The following is a 6,000-nucleotide window of genomic DNA, read 5'->3' as shown; positions in this document are numbered from 1 at the left end:
AGGAGTCCTCGACTTACAATAGTTCATTTAGTGACTGGCACTGGGAAAAAAAGGGATTTATTACCGTTTTTCACAGTTACGACCTTCACAGCATCCTCATAATCTTGAGATCAAAGTTCAGATGATTGGCAATGGGTTTCATATTTATGACCGTTGCTGCGTCCCAAGGTCATGTGGTTAACCCTTTTTGGCGACCTTCTGACAAACAAAGTCAACTGTGTGGCTATCTTAACTGCAGTGATTCGCTTAACAACTGTGGCGAACAACGTGGTAAAATGCAGCAAGACTCACTTCTCGTGTCTCACTCAGCAGCAGAAATTTTGGGCTTAATTGGGGTCGTAAGTCAAAGACTGCCTGTATTTGACATAGACAAAACAATTCAGCATAAAGTGCTTCTAAGTTCCTCATGTTCTAGGGGTACTTAGTTGACCCAATTTTCTGATTTCACCCAGCATGTGGGCTGGTTTATACAACATGGTTAAAGTCTAGTTTGCTAAACTGTGGGTCGGTGTATTATGAAAAGGACTTGGGGTGACATGATAGCATTGTTCCAGTGTCTAAGGGGCTGCCACAAAGAAGAGGGGATTCACCATTTTCCAAATCACCCGAATTCTGATTCTATTCCATTCTATTTTATTCTGTTGTGTAACGTTCCCGTGGTTCGCCCATGAGGCCAATGTTGAGAAAAGACAGGAGACGACCTTTCTCGAGATGGAGCGACCCAGATTGGGGGTCTGAGAGCCCCTTTTATTGAGATAGGACAAAGGCAAGAGGAGCAATAGCATGTGAATAAAAACAGCCTGTAAAAGTACAATTTCTAATCTACTACTCAGTCTATATATATGGTTAAATCCTGGGCGTCAATGGTAGGGCACATCTCAGAATGTTATGTTATTCACTATCAAGATGTTATGGCGTTCGAGGAGTTTGTTTTCTCCTGTGTGATTCAGTGTGACTCTGCAACTATATTACAACACTGTTGTATTTCATTCCACTCCATTCCATGTTCTATTCTATTCTATATTCAATTTTATTCCACTCTATTCCATTCATTCAATATTCTATTCCATTCTATTCTTTATTCTCAATTCTATTCTATTCTCTTTTCTCTTTTCTATTCTGTTTTCTATTCTATTCTTTTTTTCTATTCTTTTTTCTATTCTATTCTCTTTTCTATTATATTTTCTATTCTCCTCTTCTCCTTTCTTTTCTATTCTTTTTTCTATTCTATTCTATTCTGTTCTATTTTCTATTCTATTCTCTTTTCTATTCTCTTTTCTATTCTATTCTATTTTCTATTCTCTTCTCTTTTCTTTCTTTTCTATTCTATTTTTATGCTATTCTATTCTATTTTCTATTCTATTTTATTTTCTATCCTCTTTTCTATTCTATTCTATTTTCTATGCTATTCTATTTTCTATTCTATTCTATTTTATTTTCTATTCTATTTTCTACACTATGATGTTCTATTTTCTATTCTATTCTCTTTTCTATTCTATTCTCTTTTCTATTCTATTCTCTTTTCTATTCTATTCTCTTTTCTATTCTATGCTATTCTATTCTATTTTCTATTCTATTCTCTTTTCTATTCTATGCTATTCTGTTCTATTTTATTTTCTATTCTCTATGTTATTCTGTTCTATTTTCTATTCTATTCTCTATTCTATTCTATTTTCTATTCTATTCCATTCTATTTTCTATTCTATTCCAATTCCATTCCATATTTTCTATTCAATTCTACTCTACTCTACACTACTCTAGTCTAGTCTATTCTATTTAACTGCGACCGTCATAAATATGAACCCATTGCCCATCATGTTCATTTTGATCACATGAGCATTGGTGGTTTCTGCCACGCTCATGAGTGTGAAAAACGGTCATTAGGTTACTTTTTTCAGCGCTGCTGTAACTTGGAACGGTTACTAAATGAACTTCTGTCCGGTGTCAGTAATGTTGCAAGGATTTCTCCAGAAGGAACCACAATTTTCCTGCCATCCTCCTGGCTGCGTGGGACTGTTTCCATTTGCACAAAAGCCATTTTCCCCCCTCGGACAGAGGTCACCCCAATAGAGATTGAGAGAGAGAGAGCATTTGAAAACAAAAATAAAATGATCTATTGTGGCACGGAAAGGTCACACGCTCCGAAGAGGTATTGAATTGTTCCCTTTGGAAAGACACAAAGCGACTTGCTTTCAAAGCTTACCCGGATTCTGTTTTGGGTGAGTCACTCTTGTTGCCCTGAAAGGCTCATGGCCGAATGTGGCATATTTTGAAGCGGGGATGGGATGGGATAGAAGGATAGGATAAGGATAGGATAAGAACAGAATAGAAAATAGGATAGGAATATGGAATGGAATAGGAATAGAATAGAATTACTGTCTAGGGCAGTGGTGGGTTTCAAAAATTTTTGGAACCTAGTCTGTGGGTGTGGCCTCCTTTGTAGGAGTGGCTTGCCGGCCATGTGACCTGATGGGAGTGGCTTGCCGGCCATGTGTTTGTTTTCTTTCTTTCTTTCTTTCTTTCTTTCTTTCTTTCTTTCTTTCTTTCTTTCTTTCTTTCTTTCTTTCTTCCTCCCTTCCTCCCTTCCTTCCTTCCTTTTCCTTTCCCCCATCAAGATCCACCTTCCCACTCTTTCTTTCTTTCTTTCTTTCTTTCTTTCTTTCTTTCTTCCTCCCTTCCTCCCTTCCTTCCTTCCTTTTCCTTTCCCCCATCAAGATCCACCTTCCCACCTTTTCTTTTTCTTTCTTTCTTTCTTTCTTTCTTTCTTTCTTTCTTTCTTTCTTTCTTTCTTTCTTTCTTTCTTTCTTTCTTCCTCCCTTCCTCCCTTCCTTCCTTCCTTTTCCTTTCCCCCATCAAGATCCACCTTCCCACCTTTTCTCTTTCTTTCTTTCTTTCTTTCTCTCTCTCTCTCTCTCTCTCTCTCTTTCCTTCCTTTTGTTTCTCTGTCCCTTTTTTCTTTTTTCTTTCATCTCTCACTCTTTTTCTTTCTTTTTTCTTTTTCTTTCTTTCTTTCTTTCTCTCTCTCTCTCTCTGTCAGTCTGTGTGTGTGTGTGTGTGTGTGTGTGTGTGTGTGTGTCAATTCAAAAAAATTTGGAACCTCTTCTGTAGGTGTGGCCTGCTTTCCGTGTCCACTGGTGGAACCTCTTCTAACCGGTTCGGTAGATTTGACGAACCGGTTCTACCGAATAGGTGCGAACTGGTAGGAACCCACCTCTGGTCTAGGGAGATCCTCAGTCCTCCTGTTCATGTGACCGTCGTGATATGTGCTACTCCCCTTTGGAAGCGGCGGAGAGAGCTGAGTTCACTATGGGTAGTCCTTGGCTTACGGCCACAACTGAGCCCAAGACTTCCATTGTTAAGCGAGACATTTGTTGAATGTGCTTTGCCCCTTTCTGCAACCTTTCTAGCCACCGTTGTGAAGTGAATCACTGCAGTCCTTAAGCTGATTGCACGGTTGTTAAGTGAATCCGGCGTGTCCCCCCCCCATAGACTTTGCTTGCCAGAATAAGCCCTACCATGATTTTTCAGGATGCTTGTAATAGAAGCCCTACCCAAAAATAAGTTCCAGTTAAGATTGTCAGCCAGGTGGGATGCATTTAGTGCCGTATTTCCCCCAAAATAAGAACCTAACCAGGAAATAAGCCCTAAACTAGCCGTTTCTGTAACAGCAAATCTGTCTCATCGATAAAACTCAAAAGTTTTGTCCCGTGTCTCCCCCCCCCCCTCCCACCACCACAAGCACCAAGTCGAGAAGTGGTTTCCCGGTTGAAATAAAAGTAATTGGGTGTTTTTTTTCCTTTAATCAAAGCAGTCGATTTAGCCACCTCTGCTAACTGCCACCCACTTTTTCAGCCATCCCTCCATTGTGGGAATCAAAGTGTCAAGCGGCCCATGTTCTTAATGGCTGTCGTCATCCTTTGTGGTTGTTAGTTGCGAAGTCGTGTCCTATCACGACTCCATGGATAGCGTTCCTCCAGGCCTTCCTGTCCTCTAACACCCTCTGGAGTCCATTGAAGCTCAGGCCGGCTGCTTCAGTGACTCCATCCAGCCACCTCCTTCTCTGCCGTCCCCTTCTTCTTCTTCTGCCCTCCATCGTTCCCAGTATGAGGCTCTTCTCCAGGGAGTCCTTCTTCCTTTTCATTAGGTGGCCAAAGTCTTTGAGTTTCCTCTTCAGGATCTGGCCTTCTAAAGAGCAGCCAGGGTGGATCTCCTCTAGGACTGACCGGTTGGATGGCCTTGCAGTCCAAGGGACTCAATGCAGGAGTCTTCTCCAACATCAGAGTTCAAAGATCTATATAATACCTGTCATCTTTCTCTCCATCAATGTCTGTCTGTCTCTCTCTATTCTATATCATTATTAATGTCTGTCTGTCTGTCTGTCTGTCTATCTATCTATCTATCTATCTATCTATCTATCTATCTATCTATCTATCTATCTATCTATCTATCTATCTATCTATATCTATTTATTACCTGTTATCTTTCTCTCAATTAGTGTCCATCCATCCATCCATTCATCTATCTATCACCTATCATCTTTCTCTCAAAATGTCTGTCTGCCTATCTGTCTCTATCATATCTAAATATTGTTGTTAGTTGCAAAGTCATGTCCAACCCATCGCGACCCCATGAACCACGTTCCTCCAGGCCTTCCTGTCCTCTCCCATCCTCTGGAGTCCATTGAAGCTCAGGCCGGCTGCTTCAGTGACTCCATCCAGCCACCTCATTCTCTGCCGTCCCCTTCTTCTTCTTTTGCCCTCCATCGTTCCCAGCATGAGGCTCTTCTCCAGGGAGTCCTTCTTCCTTCTCCTTAGGGGGGGCCAAAGTCTTTGAGTTTCCTCTTCAGGATCCGGCCTTCTAAAGAGCAGCCAGGGTGGGTCTCCTCTAGGACTGACCGGTTGGATGGCCTTGCAGTCCAAGGGACTCAATGCAGGAGTCTTCTTCTCTAGCACCAGAGTTCAAATAGTCATCCTTATTGTCCCTCAGTGATTTGTGTGTCTGTGGAAAGTTTTCTCAGGCCACAATGCAGGAAGCCACACCAAGAAAACCCAGACAGTAATTTTCAAAGGGACTTTTCCATCTCCTGATGTGGATAGGAATAACACAGGCCGTCCAGAACTGAGCCCAGAATTTTCCAGAACTGAGCCCAGAATTTTCATTGCTAAGCCGCACAGTTGTTAAGTGAGCTCTGCCCTGTTTTACAGCCTTCCTTGTTAAGCGAATCCACTGAACGGTTGTTAAATGAACCTGGCTTCCCCATTGAGTTTGCTTGTTGGACGGTCCGCAGAAGGACATCACGTGACCCCCCAGGGGTCACTGCCACCGTCGTAAACATGAACCGATTGCCAAGTGTCCAAATTGCATGACCATAAGGATGCGGCAACAGTCATCATTATTGTCAAAAAGCAGTCATAAAGTTGCTTTTTCGGTACTGATGCAACTTTGAATGGCCACTGTATGAACTGTTGTAAGTCGAGGACTACCTGTGGAAGATTGCCCCTGCTAAAGAAGGACTAGGGGTGACATGATAGCGGTGTTCCAATATTTAAAGGGCTGCCCCAAAGAAGAGGGAGTCAAACTATTCTCCAAAGCACCTGAGGGCAGGACAAGAGGCAATGGGTGGAAACTAATCAAGGAGAGGAGCAACCTGGAGTTTCCTGACAGTGAGCAATAGCAATAGCAATAGCAGTAGACTTATATACCGCTTCATAGGCCTTTCAGGCCTCTCTAAGCGGTTTACAGAGAGTCAGCATATTGCCCCCAACAATCTGGGTCCTCATTTTACCCACCTCGGAAGGATGGAAGGCTGAGTCAACCCTGAGCCGGTGAGATTTGAACCGCTGACCTGCTGATCTAGCAGTAGCCTGCAGTGCTGCATTTAACCACTGCGCCACCTTGGCTCTGAGGTGAGTGAGGACAATTAACCAGTGGAACTCCTTGCCTCCAGAAGTTGTGGGTGCTCCAAAACTGGAAGTTTTTAAGAAGAGACTGGAAATATTC

At 42.4% G+C, this 6,000-nt stretch overlaps 1 protein-coding gene across 1 annotated transcript in view; it reads left to right on the top strand.

The window, feature by feature from the left end:
• Positions 1 to 6,000, top strand: part of FKBP1A (FKBP prolyl isomerase 1A) — a 57,202-nt gene that overhangs the window by 14,184 nt on the left and 37,018 nt on the right. The window lies entirely within an intron of this gene.

This window comes from Thamnophis sirtalis, unplaced genomic scaffold (genome assembly GCF_051295495.1).
Source record: "Thamnophis sirtalis isolate CommonGarterSnake01/CBP01778 unplaced genomic scaffold, rThaSir2_p1.2 scaffold_7, whole genome shotgun sequence".
Lineage (NCBI taxonomy): Eukaryota > Metazoa > Chordata > Lepidosauria > Squamata > Natricidae > Thamnophis > Thamnophis sirtalis.
This window is presented reverse-complemented; position numbering and strand designations above follow the sequence as displayed.